General features: G+C 43.5%; 1 protein-coding gene and 1 long non-coding RNA gene across 4 annotated transcripts in view; one reads left to right on the top strand and one right to left on the bottom strand.

Annotated features, from left to right (window-relative positions):
* The window catches only part of LOC143444011 (uncharacterized), a 6,731-nt gene extending 346 nt beyond the window's left edge, over window positions 1-6,385 (top strand). Inside the window, exons 2-4 of the long non-coding RNA XR_013113475.1 lie at window positions 951-1,067; window positions 3,195-3,386; window positions 6,162-6,385. This is a non-coding gene — a long non-coding RNA (uncharacterized LOC143444011). The remainder of the gene's footprint in view (window positions 1-950; window positions 1,068-3,194; window positions 3,387-6,161) is intronic.
* Map3k13 (mitogen-activated protein kinase kinase kinase 13) overlaps window positions 1-22,907 on the bottom strand; it is a 144,918-nt gene that overhangs the window by 109,209 nt on the left and 12,802 nt on the right. The window contains exon 1 of one of the 3 annotated variants that reach the window (XM_076942717.1): window positions 1,342-1,498. The exons of the other annotated variants lie outside the window; for them this stretch is intronic. The gene's annotated coding sequence lies outside the window, so the exon portion shown is untranslated. Of the gene's footprint in view, window positions 1-1,341; window positions 1,499-22,907 lie in introns of those variants that run through there. 3 annotated transcript variants of the gene reach the window in all.

The raw sequence follows: 22,907 nt of genomic DNA, 5'->3' as shown, positions 1-22,907 counted from the left end.
CAGGTGGCTAAAAGGCTGATCCAGCCAAGAAACAGCTGCTTCCCTGTGGCCTGTCAGTCTGGCTTCTTTCCAAAGACTTCTACTCCTTCCCTAGTCTCGCTTCAAGAACCAGCAACTAACCAAATAACTTTGCCCGAGAAACTTTATTGCCTTAAGGAAGTTAACAGGCCAGGAGCCTAAAGGGTGAACAAGTTTCCCTTCAGTACAGTCCTGGACCCTGCTTAGAACAACATGTCCTAAGATCTCATCCCACAAGCACCACAGTCTGGTTCCGACTCGGCACACAGCAGCAAGAAGCAGGCTTGGAAGTAAACTGTCGCTAAGGTCTGAGATGAAGACAGGGAAGCCCAGCAAGCTTCTACATAAGGAATCTCAACACTCACCAGTGGCTGGCAGGGTTACTGGCTAGGAGCTAGCTTTTAACTAGTATATTAACCATGTCAAAGTTTATGTCCGTATTCAAAATCACATAATTATCATGCATCAGTTTTTAAAATGTCTATTGTAGTAAAAAGAAAATAGAAAATATCAACCCTTGCAACACCAAATGTAGCCTTAACATCCTCGTAGCTACACTCAAGAAGTCAGCATGTTTGTGGACCAATGTGCAACTCCCAGAATCCTAATCTCACAACAAAGGCAGTGGGAGTAGCACTAACTTATTACACATATGCACACACACACACACACACACACACACACACACACACACACACACATACGTTATATGTCTCATATATGATGCATGCCTTATATACTACAGGACTGGGGTTTCTACCTGACGAATCAGTACAGATATCAAAGTCCTACAATCTCTCTCATGTCACACTGAGTCTCAGGACTCCTGTGGCTTCCATCCGTTCATTCTGCTGCCCCATTCATTCTAGGCCCCCAGCCTCTGCTGTGTTTTAAGCACTGCTCTCTTGTTCTTTTCATTTCTTTGAATATAGAAATCGACTACCTCAATCAACTCAGAGCGAAATCGACTAACATAAGCCTTAAGCAACTGGAAGGAACAAGGGTGAAACCTAAGCCCGATTTGGAAATGCTCAATCTCCAGGCACGAGGTAGAAATCCATTTCCATTTGTTTTCAGCTGTAAATACTTGCACTCAACATAAGACATTAAGATCATTTTGTTCAATCAGTGGAATACTCGCTTCAGATTTTTATGGCTTCTCTTTTCGTTTTAAAGAACAAAACCATTTATGATGTGAGAAAACTTCCTAAGCAGGTGTAGTATAGAAGACACAAAACCATGCAGATTTAATCTTATGGAAATTATTCTTGTAATTGTTATACATTAAAATGCCACAAAAGTTAATAAACAGAAACTACTTACGGCACGCTGGAGTCTGGACAGACAGCCTGAAACTACAGGCAGCCAACTATTCCCTCGGATTAAACTTTGTCCCCTGCCTGGCTGTTTCTGGATCAAGTTCACACAGAGACATGTTTACAGTGGCCTTGGAAGCTACCGCCCTACAGGCCAGGTAGGAGGGGTTGTTCCTTTAACCCCTGCAATTCAGCAGCATCCCAGAGTTCAAGTTCAATGTGTGTGAAGACAAATAGAATGAGACTAGGGGAAGCCTGAGAAGTCTCATTATTACGGATGGCCGGGTTTCCATGTGTTCCAGGGTGGCAGGAGTGTAGTCCTCAGAGCTCCAAGGATCTTGATTCTTATTTCAATGACAGTTTCTCCTCCTCCTTGGAGTCTACAGGTTATGCAATCACAGCAGAAAAAGGCCCTCTCTGTTTGCATGCCATCAGCTCCCTCATCACCCCTCTTTTTCTAATGATGTAATGCAAGATTGCTTGTCGATGTAATTGTGTTCTCTTAATTCAGTGCGTGTCCTGTGCCTGTAGACTTCCCTGCTGAACCTCTGTATGGCCAGTTCTCACCGGAGCCTCTCCAGTACCAGCCATCTATTACAGCTATATGTGCTAACTACTCTGGGAACATTATCTTCTTCTCTCCCAGGAAATCGGTTTTGGAATCATCTTTAACTTTTCATGACTCTCTGTATATAACTTGACTTCCTCACATCCTGGTGATCTCTATAATGAGCAGAATGACATGTCCCCATTATTAGGACCTGTAAAAATTACTTTACACAAGGGACTCTGCACATGTGATTGAGTTTAAGAATGTTGAGATGACATTGTCCACGAGTCTAATCTAGTCACAAGACTGTTATCAGTGCGGACTCTTCCCAGCTGTGATTAGAAAGAGTTGCTGTGAGGCCTCCAACTAATCCCTGCTGGTTTTAAGGTGGAAAGAGGCACCATCCACAGGATGCAGGTGGACTTAAGAGGGAAGCAGCACAGAAACAGGCATGCCTTCAGAGCCTCTAGGAAGGCCTGGAGCCCTGACAATACTTGTTTTTAAGCCCAGTGAAACCCACCTTGGACCCTAATCTATAATCTTAATTTCTTTTTTAAATTATGTGTGTGCATGTGTATCTATGGGAAGGCACGTGCCTGTACACGCAGGTGCCCATGGAAGCCAGAGGCATCATGTGATGGCGAGGCAGCTGACACAGGAGCTAGCAAATAAACCAGGGTCCTCTGAAGGAGCAGCAGGTTCTTTTAACCCCTGAGCCAGCTCTCCAGCTCCCGAATTTGTAGTCACTTAAACTGTAAATTTGTGATAATTTTTGTAGAATGGAAAAATAATATAGGTATTTTAATTTCAAAATATTCCCTTTAAAGTGTAATACTCAGTGCCGAATAGAATATTCTAAGATGTCTGATAAAGAAAAAAAATATTAAAAATATAAAGATATTAAAAAAAAAATCCTTGGCCTGGAAGTAAACACTGTTTTTACTTTTTAATGCATTACATTCAACTTAGTAGATTCTCAAGTCTTTGCCCACACAAACTGCTTAACGTCACTGTAGCGGTAGACTGAGTAGATCTGGCGCCCATAGATTCACGTGTTTGAATGCTTGGCCGTTGTTGGGAGCCGACTTTAAGCAGAAAGCGGCTAGAAATCAGCTATCAACTTTGCAGCCATCTGGAACCATATACCCTGACGAGAGACCTGTTTTTCAAAAGCCTACAACAGCTGAAGCACACTCTGATAAATATACTGTTTATCCCACATAGCTTGTTTTACTGTTTAGTGACTCCAGCTGTGCATGTGGTAAAATGTCTTCACCTGTGTTCTCCTGCTTGTGCTTATAAATACCCAGGATTTCCTTACCCCGACTTGCGGAACAGAGCAGGCCGCTACAGTTTGGCGCCCAAAGTGGGGCTCCAGTAAGCATTACAGTTTGGCGCTCAACGAGAGGCAGCAAGAACAAGAGATCCAGTGAGGGACATTACTGGAAGAAGGGTCGACTGAAAAATCAGAAGGTGATCACAAATCTGCTGCTTCAAGAAAGGTAATGAAAATGGGACAAGAAGTTAGTCAGCCCAAATTCAACTCTCTGTTTTGATTTTGTTGTTTGCTGCTCACATGTGTTAATTTTCTGCTTTTCTTCTGGAATGCTGTATTTTTTGTTCAAAATAAAAAGAAGCGTAAGTTAGAATCCAAAATACAACCAAAGGTTAATGACAATTTGTCAGAGCCAGATTGTGCTGACCAAGAGGAAGAGGAAGTCAAATTTTGGGGGTTTTTTTTTTTGAGACAGGGTTTCTCTGTATAGCCTTGGCTGTCCTGGAACTCGCTCGGTAGACCAGGCTGGCCTCGAACTCAGAAATCTTCCTGCCTCTGCCTCCCAAGTGCTGGGATTAAAGGCGTGCGCCACCACCGCCCGGCAAGGAGGAAGTCAAATTTTATGACGCTGAAATGCCTTCTCCCTATGTGCCTCTACCTCCAAGTGCTCCCCCAATGGAGACAATGGTTGTAGATCCCAAAAAGGAGTTACAGAACAAAATTTCTATCCTTAAACAACTGATAGAGTTAGAAAAAGAGTATCAGGACTTAAGTAATCAGTTACAGAAATTAAGGACAGGGAAGAGGTCTCAAGAGACTAACTGCGAAAATCCTCAGACTCCTTGTGTTCCTCAACCTGAAGTTCAAAGGCAGCCCCTATCCTCTAGCTTTAGTTCAGCTACAGATCAGCCAGAGGAGAAAAACACTGAGGCTTTTCCTGTATCAGAGACCAGAGACGCTCAAGGGGTTGCTTGGAGACTTCACACAGGGTTTAATTTTCAAATTATTAAAGAATTAAAAAATGCAGTATCTCAATATGGTGCCACTGCTCCTTTTACTCTTGCAATTTTAGAGTTTGTTGCAGAGGAGTGGCTGACTCCTGGTGATTGGAATATGTTAGTGAGAGCAGTTCTTAGCGATGGAGACTGTCTTATTTGGAAATCAGAGTATCATGAGAATTGTAAAGAGACAACTAGGAGAAACATTCAGGCAGGCAATGGTTGGTCCTTTGATGCCTTAGTAGGAGAAGGGCAATTTGCTTCTAGTGATAACCAGATGCAATATGATCCAGGTTTATATGCTCAAATTCAAAATGCAGCTATGAAGGCTTGGCGTAAACTCCAGGCAAAGGGAGACCCTGGTGCATCTTTAACAACAGTCAGGCAAGGGCCTGATGAGAAATTTTCTGATTTTGTTCATAGATTAATGACAACAGAAGGGAGGATTTTTGGTAATGCAGAGGCAGGTGTAGATTATGTGAAACAACTTGCATATGAAAATGCTAATCCTGCCTGCCAAGTGGCCATTAGACCTTATAGGAAAAAGACAGACCTTATAGGGTATATCAGACTCTGTTCTGACATAGGTCCCTCTTATCAACAGGGCTTAGCTATGGCAGCTGCTATGCAAGGACAATTTTTTGGTAAACAGAGACAGAAAGGCATGTTTTAAATGTGGTAAGCCTGGACACTTTGCAAGAGGTTGCAGGATAAAAAATGAGTTAATCTAGAAACAGCCCAGAAAATATCCTGGGCTCTGCCCACGCTGCAAACGTGGAAGGCATTGGGCTAGTGATTGTACGTCTAAACAAGACGCACAAGGTAACACCCTTTCCCATAATCAGGGAAATGGGAACAGGGGCCAGCTTTAGGCCCCGAACCAATGCAAGCCAAAACAGGCTTATGGAGCAGTCAGTGTCATACCAGCAAACACCAATCCCTTTCTGAACTCAGTCGAGCAACACCAGGAAGCACAGGACTGGACCTCAGTTCTGCCACCCACACAGTATGAACCCCAGAAATGGGACTTCAGGCCTTACCCACTGGAGTGTTTGGACCACTGTATCCAAATGTGTTTGGCCTGATAGTGGGAAGAAGCAGTACTACCATGCAGGGACTACAAACTTTTCCTGGAGTTATAGATAATGATTATCAGGGAGAGATTAAGGTAATGGCTCAAGCAATTCAGAATATAGTCACCATTCCTACAGGAAAGAGGATAGCTCAACTATTGTTACTTCCATTGTACCTTACTAATCACAAATATAAGAATCCTAAAAGAGGGGATCAAGCCTTTGGTTCCTCTGATGCATATTGGGTTAATCATGGCTCAAATGGTAAACTCTGAGCTTTCCCCAGGCAAAGAATTAGGAAAAGGTGAAGATGGAATTACTCATCCTACTGAGGTTTATGGTAACAAAGAAGAGGCTTGGGGTATTTTTGATGGGGGCTACTGATACAGCTGCACCCCTAGGGTGTTGAGAGGATCCCATCACCTGGAAGGGGGACTCGCCCATCTGGGTGGATCAGTGGTCCCTAACCACTAAAAAATAATAAGTTGCTTAGTTGCTAGTGAAAAATCAATTTGAAAAAATTTAAAAAGGGGAATGTACCCTACTAAGGGATCCCCCAGAAATTTTAAATTTTCTAACTTTGGATTCTGAAGGAAAATCTGCTGCAGATAGATTCTGGCATCCTGATACAAAAAAAAAAAAAAAAAAAAAAAAAAAAAAGAAAAGAAAAAAAAAAATAAAAATAAAAATAAAAAAAAAATAAAAAAAAAAAAAAAAAAAAAAAAAAAGAATTTTGCAACAGTCCTCTGGAAAGACCCATTAACTGGAACCTGGAATGGGCCAGATCCAGTGCTTATCTGGGGAAGAGGTTCTGTTTGCATATATTCCCAAGCTGCATGCTGGCTGCCAGAGAGACTGATTAAACAAATAGACAACAATAACAAATCCAGGGAGGAAAAATCCCCTGAGAAGCGTAATTTTTCTTTGCAGGAAATATGAAGGAAACCTGAAGATGCTTCACAATTGCCTTCAAACTGGAACAGATCAACAAGCAAACCTGACCTGAGAAGTTCTCAATGCTGAAGGAGACATCACCACCTGAATTTCCAGGGTGGCTCTATTGGACTCTTGATTCCCTGACTTATGATTTGGTGGGGTATATTGTGTAAACCCACTACCACAGTTATTATAGTTGTTTTTTGGGTTTGAGATTGATTGAGCAGGGACAGGGATTTCCTTACTTGTTTTGTTAAGATCAAAGCTGGGCGGTGGTGGCGCATGCCTTTAATCTCAGCACTTGGGAGGCAGAGGCAGGCTGATTTCTGAGTTTGAGGCCAGCCTGGTCTACAGAGTGAGTTCCAGGACAGCCAGGGCTATACAGAGAAACCCTGTCTTGAAAAACCAGAAAAAAAAAAAAAAAAGATCAAAGCTATGACCAGTTCTGTATTTGTGTGTTACCCTTAAAAAAAGAGTGTTGCTTTTATACCGACTATTCAGGCATTGCTAAGTCTCTTGTCTCTTGGGTTGATGCGGTTCAACAGACTGATGGCTTTTGTATGACAACAGGTAGATGCTATTCAAATGAAACCCATACAGGTCCACTATTACAGGCTGGAAGTAGGGGACTCTGAGGCCTCTGTCATCAAGACTGACAAGGATTAACCCCTAACTTACATGCTAAGCCGGATAGTCAATGATGGGTAAGAGAGCATACCGAGACCCTTGCCCCTAAAAGAAGGGAGGCCTCACCATCCTAAGACAGGAGCTCAACCAATGGCTGTTGAGTATCCAAGGATGGGAAAGGGAGGCTGGGGTCCTTTGTTCCAACCTAGGACAGGCACGGTTTCTGTAAGTTTTCCCAGCCTTCCCTTTTGAAAAAAATTTAAAAAGGAGGACCTGTTGGGAGCCAACTTTAAGCAGAAAGTGGCTAGAAAGCAGCTATCAACTTTGCAGCCATCTGGAACCATATACCCTGACGAGAGACTTGTTTTTCAAAAGCCTACAACAGCTGAAGCACATTCTGATAAATATATTGTTTATCCCACATAGCTTGTTTTGCTGTTTAGTGACTCCAGCTGCATGGTGCATGTGGTAAAAATGTTTTCACCTGTGTTCTCCTGCTTGTGCTCATAAATACCCAGGATTTCCTTACCCCAACCTGCAGAACAGAGCGGGCCACTACAGACCATAAGGAGTGAGAGTATTAGGAGGTATGGCCTTTTAGGCAGAAGTCCGTCATTGTCACCATCACTGTCACCATGTAGGCAGGCTTTGAGGTCTCAGGCTCTGCCCAGTACTGAAGATAGTTGCCTCCTGGCTGCCTTCGCATCAAGATGTGGAACTCTCAGCTCCTCTAGCACCATGTCTGCCTGCACACCGCCATGTTCCCCACCGTGATGATAATGGACTGAACCTCTGAAACTGTAAGCCAGCCCCAGTGAAATGCTTCCTTTATAAGAGTTGCTTGGTCACTGGGCAGTGGTGGCACACGCCTTTAATCCCAGCACTTGGGAGGCAGAGGCAGGTGGATTTCTGAGTTCGAGGCCAGCCTGGTCTACAGAGTGAGTTCCAGGACAGCCAGGGCTACACAGAGAATCCCTGTCTCGAAAAACCAGAGTTGCTTGGTCATGGTGTCTGTTCACAGCAGTAGAACACTGTACATTCAGTGCCTGACTCTGCTCTCCTCTGTGAGCTCTGATCTAGCCGCAGTTGAGACAAGAAGAGGGAATATTTTCAAACACATGCAGACACTATGGTGGTTTGAATGAGAGTGGCCCTGTGGCTCACACATTTAAATGCTTGTCACCAGGGAGGGCACTACTGAAAAAGATTAGGAGGGGCAGCCTTGTTGGAGGAAGTCTGTCACTGGAGGTGAGCTATGATGTTTTCAAAAGCCCAAGCCAGGCTCAGTGGCTTTCTCGTGCTGCTGCCCGTGGATCTGAATACAGAATTCTCAGCGCCTTCTCCAGCACCACGTCTGCCTGCATGCCACAGTGTTTCCTGCCATGATGATAATGGACTAGATTTCTGAAAGTGTAAGCCAGCCCCAACTGGATACTTTCTTTAGGTGCCTCTTCACACTCAATTTCATTCGGCACAGGAGAGATAATAATTTTTTTAAAAAAATGATAGCATCTTAATCGATATTTTAACTTTAATTTGGTAAAATTCAAAATATACACGACAGTGCTGTGAAGTTATGGGAAAATAATAGGAGCTAAACTGGTAGAACCACTCTGGAAAACAAATGGGCGCAAGATGAGCACATAGACCCTTTCATCAAGCAAGAACTAAAACCACATGTTCCCATGGAAACAAACACAGTGTGAATATCCGCTGCAGCATTATTGGCAAAAGTAAAGGATGTGAGTCATAGGGAACTAGTGAATGCAGTTATCGTATCTGATGGGATACAGAATAAAACACAAGGCAGTTGTGGGCTACTCGCTGAGAATAAACAAACCATACTAATTTAAACTATATATGTTTAGAGAAATTTGTTTAAATGTAATTGAGTGTATGCATATTTGTGCACATGTGCATGACTGAGGTGTGTGTATGGATGTGTATGCCTGTATACACCTCTCAGGAAGGATATTTACAAAAACAGATGGCAGACTCTAGAATAACAGAGGCTCCAAATGTGGAAAACATACAATATCCCTTTGTACCTTGGGAACTTATCATTTGAAAATATGCCAAATGTAGTATGACACCCTAGATTATATGTTGAGACAGAAAAATACAGTACTGGAAAAATTTGTAAAAGATACATGAAGTATAGATTAAGATAATAATCATCATTTCTTAATTTTGACAAATAAGTCATGTACACAGAAGATCCTTATGTGAGACCTTGGGTGAACATTATATGGGAATTTTTGTACTGTCTTTGAAGCTTTTCTATAAATCTAAAAAAATAAATGAAAGATAAAAAGTTTACTCAAATAATAAAACTGTGTTTGGCTTCATTTGAGCTGGTTTGAGATAGGGTCACTTTGTAGTTCAGCTTGGCCCTGAACTAGGGGTGAACCCTTGCCTCAGCTTCTGAGTGCTGGGATTACAGCTTAAGTCATCTCACACATCCTTAAACAGACATTTTAAACATTACCAGAGGGCTGGAGAGATGGCTCAGCAGTTAAGAACACTGATTGTTCTTCCAGAGGTCCTGAGTTCAATTCTCAGCAACCACATGTTGGCTTACAACCATCTGTAATGGGATCTGATGTCCTCTTCTGGTGTGTCTGAAGACAGCTACACTTGCATATACTAAAGTAAATAAATCTTTAAAAACCAATCATCAGGATGGGTTTGTGGGGTGTGGGGGGTGGAGGGGCTTAGAGAAAGAAGAAATGACAATCAAAAAGGCAAGATGAAAAGCCATGGGAACATCTTGACATGAGGTGACGAAGGAGAGCTTACCTTGAAACAAAGGTCATGAGACATTTCAAACAAAGGTCAGGACATTTCAAATGAAATCAAAAAGAATGCTTGCAATAGCAGAGAAAAACCAAACATATTAATGAGGTGAAGGGTGAGGTTGACTTTAGGCTCCTGAGATGGTTTTATGGATGAAGACTTGCTGTCAAGCCTGACAGTCTAAGCTTGATACCCAATCCCGTGTGGTACAGGGAGAGAACCACCTCCCATAAGCTGTCAACCAAACCCCACAGATACACTGTACATGTGCACACCCCCCCCCAACACACAATAAATACATCCATGTGAAAAAGCACTTACTTCTTTAATTCAACTACTACCGCTTGGTGCCGTGTCAGCACTTCGTAGGGACTGGGCCATGAGCACAACTTTGTAATTACAAGGATGCACAGGACCCCAAATGACCTGGCTAGAACATGCAAATGGCTTCTATCCAGACTTACTGTACGACAAGGCGGCAGACAAGGAGCAGATGATCAGGTGAGAAACCAGGACGGAGAAGTGGACACTGAGTGAAGGGACACAAACGGTTTAGGGACAAGAGTGGTGGCAAAGAAGGCAGGGGGAAGATGGGCAAAGGGCTTGGAAAAGCTTGGGGTGGGATGAGACCACAAAGCGCTAGAGAGGCACTGACAAGAACAAACACTGAGAAGACCACCAGTCACTTGGTGTAAAACCCCAGTGCAAAGGACACTCAAAGACGGCCCCACTTCCTCTAAAGCAGAGCTGAGAGGCACTCCAACACAAAGGCTTTTGGGAAAGGACAGCACCCTCTGCCCAGCTTCTGACACATTCGTGCTTGCTTGAAGCTACTGTAACACCAACTTTATTTGGGAGAAAATAAACTCGGAGAAGACTGTAAAACTTACACACGGTGTTATGACAAGCACCGAGACTGAAACATGGTGGGTTGGGGTGGGAGATTTTCCTATTCCCGGGACAATATACTCACTTTCTAGTCTCCGATCACGAGGTACTTGGCCACAAATCTGAGACATTTGCCAGAGCAGCCATGTTGAAATATGTGACTGCTTTTAAAACTTGGGATACCTAGAATTTTAAATACAACTCTGAATTGTGGCTTTTTTTGGCAAATTACAAGATATATTTCATTATCAAGGAAGAAAAGTAACAAATGAACTTTTAACCTGGCCACACCTGCCACTATGTCTCTGCGTCTATAACCTCTCACTGTTTAGCCTGTGCAACTGTGGCTGAGGCTCAGTCACACACGGAAAGGAAGGCAGTGTCTAATCAATCCTCTCTGACAATGGCAGACAGAGTTCTGGATCGAGTATATAGGCAGGAGTGTGTGGTGTGCACATACCGGTGCTTGTGTGCCACCTACACGTCATGCATGTGTGTGTCACCAAACTCAAAATATCTCAGATACAACTAAACCCATGACTTACCTATGATAAACAGGACAAAGGTAAGGTGGAAGAGAAATTTTCATCCCTAATTTTCAACCAATTAAAATGAAATTCTATTTTACCATTAAATGTTTATAAGTAAAGATAATTATTGGCTTGAAAACTTTGCTTCAATAACTCCCACATCATTGTGAGCACCCTGCTCCTGAGAACAAGGCAATATTCTCACCGAGCAAACACTTGGTTGCAGCCTTCACGTGAGAAGTTACTAGAGTAATATCAGTACAAGAGTTTCCAGAAGACACCATCAAAAACTACGCCAAAGTAGCAGTTTCTCTAAAGCAGCGTTTGGCCACTCACTGAGTGAAGCAAGCATTGTCCTTGATGCTAATGTCAGCCTGAAGAGACCACTGCTGTTTGTCAGAAAGAAAATGTTACGGAGTCCAAACCACAGCTTTTCTAAGTATTTGTGTTTCTAAACTAAAAATCAACCAGGCAAGTTATTTCCTTTTTGTTTGTTTGTTTTGTCTTTTGTTTTAAAACAGGCTCTCACCAGGTAGGCCTCGCTGGCCTGAAACTTTTTAGGCAGACCAAGCTGGCCTTGAACTCACAAAACCCCCCCTGCCTTTGCCTGTAAGTACTGGGATTAAATGTGTATGCCACCATGCCAGCAGCCCTTATTCATTTTGTACACAGTTTGGAACTACCATTTGAGGCTGAGTAACAACACGTGAAAATGACACGGAGCTCGAGAGACAGTGTGGAGCTTCCATAAGTGATTCTCTCAGCCCAGGGCATGGCTCGCAGGCAACAGCAGACTCTCACACAACTTTGAAGTCTGAGAGCTCCCCGAACATGAAAACTAAAGTAAAACTTCAGACCCTAACATTTAATGAGCACCACACATAATCCTTAACATTAACATTGCCTGTAGATGTAAAGATTCAGGGACAAAATTAAAACCTGTGAAATGTTACTTTTTTCCCCTGTTGGCTGAAGGATGAACACCTGCCCTGATACTAATAGCCTCCATTTGTGTCCAGGCATTTACAGAAGGGAACTACTCTAATCCAGTGGCTCTCAACCTCCCTAATGCTGCGACCCTTTCACACAGTGTCTTGTGCTGTGGTGACCACGCCATAAAATTATTTTTGTTACTACCCCATAACTGTAATTTTGCTGCTGTTGTGAACTGTGATGTAAACGTCTGATATGCGACCCCCTGCAGTTGAGACCCACAGGTTGAGAACTACTGCAAGCCATTATTTGCACCCAGCACCATTTGCTCAGGCAAAAAGTCTGTTTTCTAATGTCAGTTAAATGTTTAGAACATTTCAAGAACAATTGGTTCATTTAGACTGATAGAAGTACTAAGAAAAACATACTGAAGCTACTTTAAGAATTTCTGCTCATGAGTGCTAGAAAGGATGAAGGTGCTGGCCACAGCCAGCAGCCAGGACTCCCGGAGCTCCAGGCCCATGAGCTGGATGAGGATGGACTGCAGCAAGCTGTCCTCTCATTGCCACATGCAAGCTGAGGCCACACACACACACACACACACACACACACACACACACACACACAGTGTTAAAAAACAAAACAAAACAAAACAAAACCCTCCCGTCTGTGTCTCCTGTGTTTTAATGCTACCTGGGGCGAATGGCTTTTTTTCTAAGTCTAAAAGAAATAATAAATTATGAAAGAATATGTTTCCAAGTTCCTTAAACTTATTTTTAATCAAAGTATAAAAAAAAATCTCGAGTCCAGGTCTCCCTTTTCTATTGAAACAAACAGGATAAAAGGAGCCACTTAAAACCAGACAGGTTAATGTTTACACAGAGACACCTTTCTCAATCGTGTTCTCCTTTAAAGTTTGAACGGTTGAATGACCTTGCTGGAATTCCCCTGTCAGCTGGAGCATCTACTGGACTTCCAAACAGAAACTACGCTCACATGACACATTAGAACGGTATGCCAAGTGGTATCTGTCCCTGCACCTTGAACCTGGTAGTTAAGACTACAGATGAATTAATAAGCTTTATACAAAATGAAAAGCTTTTCCTCTTTTAGGCCACAAAACAAAGTATTAAATTTCATTATATTTCACATTATGTACTTATAATGTCAATACATTCAAATGTACGGCTTCAAACCTATCACTAACAGGCCTGTTTTCAAATACAGAATACACCATTCTGAAGTGAGAATTTGAATCCATATCTGATTCCTGTTACTTCAATGTAATCACCTAAAAACCTAAATAATATAAAGCCTTCATTACTTTTGAGGACTCTTAAAACATCTTTGTAGAAAAGGTACTGTGAGGTGAGGTGGTCATAGAACCTGTTCTTTGCAGTGTGATCCAATCATGAGGTGAAACTCAACATGGAAGGCGCAGAGGACAACCCCTCATCCACCAGTTAACCTACCATGGGGCTAGCCACACCCACGGGCTAGCCACCCCACGGGCTAACCACACCCACGGGCTAACCACACCCACGGGCTAACCACACCCACGGGCTAGCCACCCCACGGGCTAGCCACACCCACGGGCTAGCCACCCCACGGGCTAGCCACACCCACGGGCTAACCACACCCACGGGCTAGCCACCCCACGGGCTAGCCACACCTCTTCTTGTTTTCAGAAGTTGAAAACACAGTAAACATTACAAGGAACTGTAGCCCAGCAATTTTTCTTTCAGACAATGTTTTCGGGGGGGGGCGTGGGGGAGAAAAGTAACATTTCACAGTCTGAGTTTCTACAGAACTTTTTATTAATGTTTCAGAAGCTGAGATGAAAGCTTACCGCTCAGTAGAGGGCGACACTGAGCTTAGAGCTATTTTGTTCTAGAATATCTCAATAGTGGCTGACAGCTTCTATTACATGGGGCATACATTTTATAATTATTTTTTAATTTTGTAAATTTTTAAAGGAGGTAGAGAGATAGTTTAACTGTTAAAGAATATTTTTATTTAAATGTATTCATTTTTAAAAATTATTTTGTGTGTATGAGTACTTTGCCTGCATGTGCTGTGATGGTTTGAATGAAATGAACCCCCATAGGCTCATAGGGAGTGGTACCACTAAACGGTGTGGCCTTGTTGAAGGAAGTGTGTCACTGGGGTGGGCTTTTAGGTTTCAAATGCTCCAGCCAGGCCCAGTGTCAGTCTCTTCCTGCTTCCTTTGAATTCAGACGTAGAAGTCTCAGCTACTTCTTCAGTACCATGTCTACTCCATGCCATGGTGACCTCTGAACTGCAAGCCAGCCCCCAAGAGCTGCTGTGTCATGGTGTTCCTTCACAGCAACAGAAGCCCTAAGACATGTATATATGTGCAAACCTGGTGCTTGTGCGGCCAAAAACCAGGCACCAGACCCCCAGGAACTAGAGTTAAGAACGATTACGAGTCCCATGTGGGTCCTGGGAACCAAGCCTAGGCCTACGCAAGAGCACCAAGTGCTCTTGCACCACTCAGTGTCTCTCCAGCCTTTTAATTGTGCTGAGGCAGGGTCTCACGTGGTCTAGCCTGGGCTTGAACTCCATCTGGAGATGGTAATGCCCTTCAGCTCCTAATCCTCTTGCCTCTGCCTCCCAAGTGGCAGGATGACAGCTGTAGTTCACCACTTTGAATGCAGGAAGAGCCAACGGCGTTACATCTCTTTTCCTACCATAAGTTCTTTGAAGCACTGGCATACTAAGTAGAAATCACTGAATGCTGCTGTTAAGGGGCTAAGCTCCTCTATTGGGATCCAACGCACAAGGCTAAAAACTGAAATTCACCCAAGCTAAAGTTCAACCCAGCAAAGCCATTTCTCTGACCTGAAGAATCGGGATCTGTGGGGTAAGAGCCAGACTTCCCAAGTAGGACTGGTAGGATTACAGCAGAGGGCATTAGATCTCATTACAGATGGTTGTGAGCCACCATGTGAGTACTGGGAATTGAACTCAGGACTTCAGGAAGAGCTGTCAATCCCCTTAACTGCTGAGCCATCTCTCTATCCCCTCCTACTTTCTTTTCTTTTCCTTGAGACAGGGTTCTCTGTGCGGCCCTGGTTGTCTTGGAACTCACTGTGCAGATTAGGCTGGCCTTGAACTAAGAAATCTGTCTGCCTCCCCCCCCCCCGCCCCCCGAAGTGCTGGGATTAAAGGTGTGCACTACCACTGCCCAGCTACCTTGTCAATACTTTCAAGCCCTTTTCTGTCTCTAAAACTGCTCAGATCCTCAGAATATGTATTCTATTTCATGGAATGAAATGTCCAGACTCTTTAAATTGTGACTCTGTACCTTGTCAGGCATGACATCGCACTAATTTCAGGCTGCCTTGAAGATCATGTCCTTCTTGTCCAGGTTCTGAGTGTCCCATGCTACAACTGCCTCCAGTCTACTGAAGAACAGTGAATGGGGTACTAACTCTACAAGCACATGCAACGCTGGTCTTTCAAATAAAGGCAAGATTAACAAAGTAATCATTGGGATGGAGAAGAAAAGATAGGTAATCAAATCATCTTCTCCCCAAGATTTCTCACCTCCACATCTACTCCCCCGCCCCATTCTCAGCTACTTACCAAAAATAAAATAAAATAAAATAAAATTTGAAATACAAAATGTATAATTGTTTCCTAAAATCCTTGTGGTCTTTAAGTGGTAAACATATTTTATGTCAGTGAGCCGACCAATGGCTGGGAACCTTAGGAAACTCAATGGAAATCCAGCACTACAGAGACTGGGAGGCATTAGATGCAGGGAGGACACAGGGGCTTAGAGACACATAAAGCAGCATGGCAGTTAATCATAGCTGGGTGATGAAGCTCTCATAAAACCAAGAAGCATCTGACAGCTCAGCCATGGCCATTCCTGGAGAGCAGTGCCCCCGCCCTTCCCACGTGCCCTGCTCTGCCCGTTTCCGTCTTTCCTCGCTGACTTCCTTTACAGTCATCCATAGGTATGCACCTGGTTCTGTGTGAACTCTAGCAAACCTAATGAATCCCAGGAGGGATTTGTGGCAATGACAAGTTGCAGCTGCTCAGCTGAGCAACCTGGAGCCGGCAGTTGTATCTGCAATACATGATGCTAGTCTCTATGAGCTGAGACTCAAGTTCAAAGCTAACCACAGCCACTTTCACAGATGTGAAAAGCAATTTTATTTCCTCTGATACGTGTCCTTTTCCTGGGCCAGCCCAGCTGTGCTCAACTGAGTCATGCCTAATTCGTAGTGCAGCACATATCTGAAGGCTCACCTTTTGGTGGGACTGCGTATTTGGACTCCACAGCCAGGCACTCACCTAACATGTAGCTGAGTGTATACTTCCCAGCATGGCTGGAAATGTAAAATATATAGTTTCTTCCTTTTGAGGGAAGGGAAAAGACAAAAGTATGACTAACCTCCTGTCTTTTCAGGAGTTTTGAGTGACTATTTTTTATCCAGCCTGACTTGGAAGTGCTGATCGAATGTGGGATTTTTGAATGCCTGGGAAGTGCTGAGTAGGGGAAAGCACTGGAGCATGCAGTACCAAAATTAGACACTAGAGGGAGCAAGAAGCCATTACAAGTTCCTGAAAAAGTTCTCCAATTGAGAAATTACATATGTGCACAGCCCAGAGACCACACACCTATAAAAGACTCGAGAGGTTCCAGAACTATCTAGGCTGATGAGTGAATGCCCACTCTGTATGACTCTAGTCCATAAATGACTGGGAGAGGAGGCTGCTTCTCTATTCTCTTAGTATGTCTAACAGGAAATAAATAGGCGAGGAAACGTCACAGGAACCACGGAAATGAAATCTACCCAGACATGGTGGCTCCTTTGTGTAAACTCAACATGTGGGCAGGCTCAGGCAGGACTGCCATCAGTATGAAGCCAGCCTGGGCTACAGAGTAAGACCTTGTGCAAAACAAAACTAACAATGAAACAAACAATCCAGGGATACACCAAAGCTGAAGAATTCAGAGAAAGAAAGGAAAGAAATTGTATTAAAGAAACACAAGGCACTGTAAGACACAACGCAAACAGCCAGCCAATGAGATCACAGAAGCGACACAGGGACAAGATAAGAATGCCAACAAAGTGCCAGAAGTCACGCAAAAGAACCAAAGGGAAAAATACACAACCAGAGAACTCAGTAACGGAGTTGAAAGACTCATCAGTTTTTCAACATTAAACTCAGAAAACTGGAGGACAGACGATGTAAGATCATGAAGTAGAAGAGACAGAAGGAAGAGTGACACGTGAGGGACTGAGACACTGTCAAGATGGCCAAACACACTTGTGCATGCAGGTGTACACACACACACACACAGAGTCACAGTGTAAGAGGGACAGGGTACGGTGGCAGTCATCACTGTGTCCTGCTGACTGAAGGAGGGAACCAGGCCTCTACATGCTCACTACCTCTATTTACTGCATATGAAGAGGTATGTATGTGTCATGACACACATGTGCAAATACTAAAGAACAACTCCTCCATCTAGGTTCTGGGGACTGATTGGGTTATGAGGTTCTGCAGCAGAATCCTTTACCCACTGAGCTATCTCACTGGCCCTGCATATCTAAATTTAATGAGGTCAAAGTGTTCTGGCTAACAAACCCAAAGAAGTCCACAAAAAGAAATATAACCGAACTGTCAAAAGCCAAAGAAAAATTTGTATCAAGAGAAAATCTATGTGTCAAATATGCAAGAGCTCCTGAACAGTGCCAGTGGATTTCTCTACAGAAGTGTTACAGATCAGAGGTGCTGGAAAGATAAACCCAAACGCACCAGAGCAAGCAACACCTTCCTCCAGGAATGAATGCAGAGGAAACCTTCCTAGATGAAACCTATATACAAGGTGAGGGAAGGAAGGCCAAGGGGTTATATAGTAGGCTAATCTAGGTCTAAGAAAGTGACTTGAGTCAAGACCTGAAAGAGTGAAGGAAATGGCACAAGGAATGAGGGAGGGACATCCCAAAAACAGGAAACAGCTCCTAACAAGTATCTCCAAACACAAAGCAGGCACAGTAGCAGAAGAAAGTGAATCAGGGCAGAGAAGACATCATGTTGGAGAGGTAAAGGGAGCCCGCCCCCAATTCCATGGAGTGACAGCATGGCTTTCTTTCAGTAGGCCTAGCAGCTGAATGGCAAGGGAAGAAGCATTAATGAGCACCTCAAGGGAGATAGGTCGAGGCTGATGCACTCAGAGTTGACTCTGGGACAATCGAAAGCAGCAGATTCTAAGGGTAACTCCAAGTGTGAGGACTGGAAAGCACGGAATTGTGTGTCAGTGAGCTGGGGAAACTGAAGAGAATTTTGATAGGAGCAAAGACTGGGAGTTCAAATTTGAGCAGGTTAAAAGTTTGAGACACACATTAGACAGAGAGTGTACAGACTTGATCTCGCTGGTCACTGCCCTTTCTAGAAACATCCTTCAGCCAGTGTTCAGTTTCTCTCTCCTTTCTCCTCTGAATGTTCATACTAGTGTCTGCTGTGTAGTCATACACACAAGCCAAGGGTGTAGAGGAGAGGTGCAGGCTAAAGACAAAATGGAAAGTCAGAATTATAGAGCCATGAAATTAAAGAGAAAGGATTATAGATTTTTGAGAGATGGAGACAGAGAGAGAAGAAGAACACACAGAGAATGAGTTCTAGGGTACCCCAACCTACTGAGGTCAACAAATTAAGGAGGGAGCAACAGACACTAGAATGACTAGGTGGAGGAGAACCCAACGCTGAGAGATCATGAAGGCACTAAGGAAGAGCAATGGCTGACAGTCATGTCTGTACACATTACTTAGTGGTCACACACCTAATTCACACTTATGAAACCTGAAATAGTTTCAATATTTTAGGGTGTATATTTATTAAGAACAGATATTGGGCAAAAATGTATTATCTGGTTTTAGAGTATATCAAATACATCTGTTAGCCATCATATATAGACACACACATATATATTTATCTTTTATCTAGAACAGTTTAACATGTATTAACTTTGTATGTGTGAACATGCCACAGAACACATATGGAGGTCAGAGGACAATGTGCAGGAGTTGATGCCCTCCCTGTGTGGGTCCCAGGTATCAGACTCCAGATAGATTTGGCAGCAAGAACCTTTACCCATGTCAAAGGTTCTTAATCTAAACATTTCTTAAAGGATTAGTCTAAAGGTTATTAATAGATTGTATGAGCAAAAAGGAAGTTTTAGCTACATTTGATTGGGGAAACCTAATATAAATTTCACAGAGAGAGAGAGAGAAAGAGAGAGAGAGAGAAAGAGAGAGAGAGAGAGAGAGAGAGAGAGAGAGAGAGAGAGAGAGAGAGAGAGAGGAGTGCGGCATTTTGCAAAGTTACATCACTACAGAGCTGTTATAGGCTAGCACCCTATCCCCCCACAGAGCCGTTCTAGGCTAGCACCCTATCTCCCCCCCCCCCACAGAGCCGTTCTAGGCTAGCACCCTATCCCACAGAGCCGTTCTAGGCTAGCACCCTATCTCCCCCCCCCCCCCCCCAGAGCCGTTCTAGGCTAGCTCCCTATCACACAGAGCTGTTCTAGGCTAGCATCTATCCCACAGAGCCATTCTAGGCTAGCACCCTTTTATCCTGCCTGCTGTTCTGAGTTAATGTCATTTGTAAAACACTGAGTTAAAAGCTCTGGCACATTCTTGTCCTTACTATATGTCAAAACTTATGTCAGCAAATCCACTGCAGGGTATTTTCTTTCTGCTAGTTCAAAACTTTTACTGGAAATAAGATCTGCTTCTACATTATTTATGCTAGAATATATGATATTCTGTGTCATTTTTATACTGATACATTTGCCTGTCCTCAGGTTTTCTTATTAGTCATCAAATGCCAAAATGAAAAGATTTCATTTCTTGAAAAACTGAATAGAAAGTTGTCAAATAGTTAGGTAGTCTCCACTAACACCTTTTAAAGGCGTTTCCCACAGACTACTGGCAACATACCATATTGGTTTTGCTTTTGGCCAAGTTTCCTTATGTGTGCTGTTCACTTCAGTGATTTAATAATTTTGTGATGTTCATGTCTTATCTGTTCCCTGAAATGGGGTATAACCTTGGACTATGGACAGTTCCATATTTCTTTTCTAGTTACTCTAAAAGCCTGTTCTCGGTTTTCCTCTTTCAATTCTGAAAAACGGTGCAATATGGAAAACCTGGCTTCAAAAGGTTCTATTATCTCCATGTCAAAGACAGGAAAGAGCAAGGTAAAAAAGAAAACATCAAACACAGTGCATTATCAATACCACTCGGCTAAATAGTATCATCTTTTCCTAGAAACACCAGCGCTGTCTAGGGAATATGGTCTGCAGTCTCTTTGTCCCTCACTATCTCTGGCTCCCACCCTTATCACTCTCAGCTTAAAACGGCAAAAAGGACAAAGGAGCATTGAAAAAGTGCACTTACCATGAACAGACAGACATGTGCTGCACATGTGAGGTCCTGTGGAAATCTACACTCACAAGACTGCTCTGAATTTGAATTAGTAAAAGAGTTCTAGAAACCCAATTTACCTCTTTCTCATCCTCCTTCCCAGTTTGCTTCTTAACATGTAAGAACCTGCACATGAGCTGCCAGCGACCCTCCTCGAAAGGCAAGCAGGCAGCACAGCTCTGGGCTCTCGCCTTTCTCATGGCGGGAAGAGGAGGACTAGAGTGATCCACGTGCTGACTAATACCTTTGACAAATGACTTTCAAAAATATCCAGTCACCAAGTTTGCATCAGCTCTGGGAACGTTTAGACATGACACTAGCAGCAGCCGGTTCTGGGGACTGTCAGCTCTGACTGAGCAGGCTGTGACAGTGAACAGGCCCACAGGGACTTAACACAGGGTTTTCTAGAACAGCAATTTCAAGCTTTCTTCTAGGCAAACATGCTTTCAGGGTTCCAGACTCAAATATCTGTGTCATGTCCCACAGAACAAGATTCAATTCCAGTGCAGTCACATCTGAGCAACTTCCAATGACTCCAATGTGCAACGTGCCCACTGCCGCTGTGCAGGACCTTTGCCTGTAAACACTACCCAGTTTAAAATCACTACTACACTCTTTGTTTTGTTCTCTGCAAATGTCTTCCCAACACTAATGCTACTACAGCACAGTGCGGTGTACGCAGTACTACAGCACAGTGAGGTGTATGCAGTACTACAGCACAGTGAGGTGTATGCAGTACTACAGCACAGCAGGGTGTACGCAGTACTACAGCACAGCGGGGTGTACACAGTACTACAGCACAGCGAGGTGTATGCAGTACTACAGCATAGTCTGGTGTATATAGTACTATAGCTATTTCAAGTGGTTCAAAACAAAGCAGAATATGAATTAAACTAATTCTTTAAAGTAACTTTTAAATACACGAGCCTCAGTTTGGGTCACAGATCTATACATACCTCTTAGTACAGGCTAAATACACACACTTAGTAAACATGTTCTGAGTGTCTCTGGTGTCACTGAGGTGAATGCATGAGGAGCAGAGCAGAGATAGGGGATGGAGACGCCATGCAGCTAAAGAAAGATGGTTGGAGAGCCCCACTCACAGACCCAAGTACTAGAAGATGAATGGTTAGTGCAGTTTTCTGAGAGTAGAGCAGTTTACACATAAGGAATCTCAAGCACAGAGGCCCTAAAGCTTCAGAAAACATCTCTGGCATTTCTAGAGAAGAGTGTGCCTGGGCCAGTGTCCTACTTGCTTGTCCTGTTGCTGTGATAAACACCCTGATAAAGGTGACTAAGGAAGGGGTTTATCTTGGCTCAGTTCCAGAGTGCAGCCCATTGTGCCAAGGCAGTCAAGGCATCGGGAGCTTGAAGCAGCTGGTCACACTGTGTCCACAGCCAGAAAGAACAGGACGGTGAATGCTGGCTCTTTGCCTTCTTCCTTTCATGAAGTCCAGGATGCAAGCCTATGGAATGAAGCCACCCATTGTGGGGTCCTCCTATCTCAAATAAGCCTATCAAGGTGACCCCTGAAGGTGTGCCCAGAGGCTTGTTTCTTAGGAGATTCTAGATGCTATAAAGTTAACAATCAACACTAACCACAATTCCACAATTTCATTCTTTACAACTTGACACCCAAATACAACTATTTGAAGCCATGGACCTTTTTACCCTTCTTTCCAGAATTTCATGACCACCTGTTAAATTTTTTTTTTATTACAACTACTTCTCTCTCTGTCTCTCTGTCTCTCTCTCTGTCTCTCTCTCTGTCTCTCTCTCTGTCTCTCTCTCTGTCTCTCTCTCTCTCTCTCTCTCTCTCTCTCTCTCTCTCTCTCTCTCTGTGTGTGTGTGTGTGTGTGTGTGTGTATGTGTGTGTACACATACTCATGCATGTTCCCCAATACATGTGCGTTCTAGAGAAGTCAGAAGGTAAGTTGTAGGAATCAGCTCTCTCCTTCCACACTTTGGCTCTGAGGATTGAATTCAGGTCAAAAGGTAATGCAATGCTTTCTGAGTTTTCCTGGCAGCCTTCATTGCCACCTTATAATGCAAACATATGTCCAGGACAACTTCAAATGTCACCATATTCTTCAACAATTCCAACACTGTTCAAAACTCCAAAGCCTTATTTCAGATTTGAGGTAATCTCTTAACTGTGAGTGCCTAGAAAATAAAAAAACAAGTTACATAGTTCCAAAATCAGATGTTCTAGCACGAGCAACATTCCTATTCCAAACGAGAGGAATGGAGGCAGAGCAAGGAATAATCACACCAAAAGCAAGACTAAAAGCCAACAGAGAAAGCACCAAGCTTGCAGCACCACATCTGTCTGGCACTGGGGTGATGGATCTTCTGGGTTCTGAGGGATAGGGCAGCCCCATCCTTCCAGGCATGCTGCTTAGGCACCCCAACCTCTCCCTTAAGTCAGCTTCACTCCATGGATGCAGCTTTCCCTGTCGGATGTCCCACAGTTCTGACAGCAACATTATAGGTTAGGA

The sequence above is a fragment of the Arvicanthis niloticus genome, chromosome 12, assembly GCF_011762505.2.
Source record: "Arvicanthis niloticus isolate mArvNil1 chromosome 12, mArvNil1.pat.X, whole genome shotgun sequence".
Classification (NCBI taxonomy): Eukaryota; Metazoa; Chordata; class Mammalia; order Rodentia; family Muridae; genus Arvicanthis; species Arvicanthis niloticus.
The sequence above is the reverse complement of the archived record's forward strand: the minus strand, read 5'-3'. Positions and strand labels throughout refer to the sequence as shown.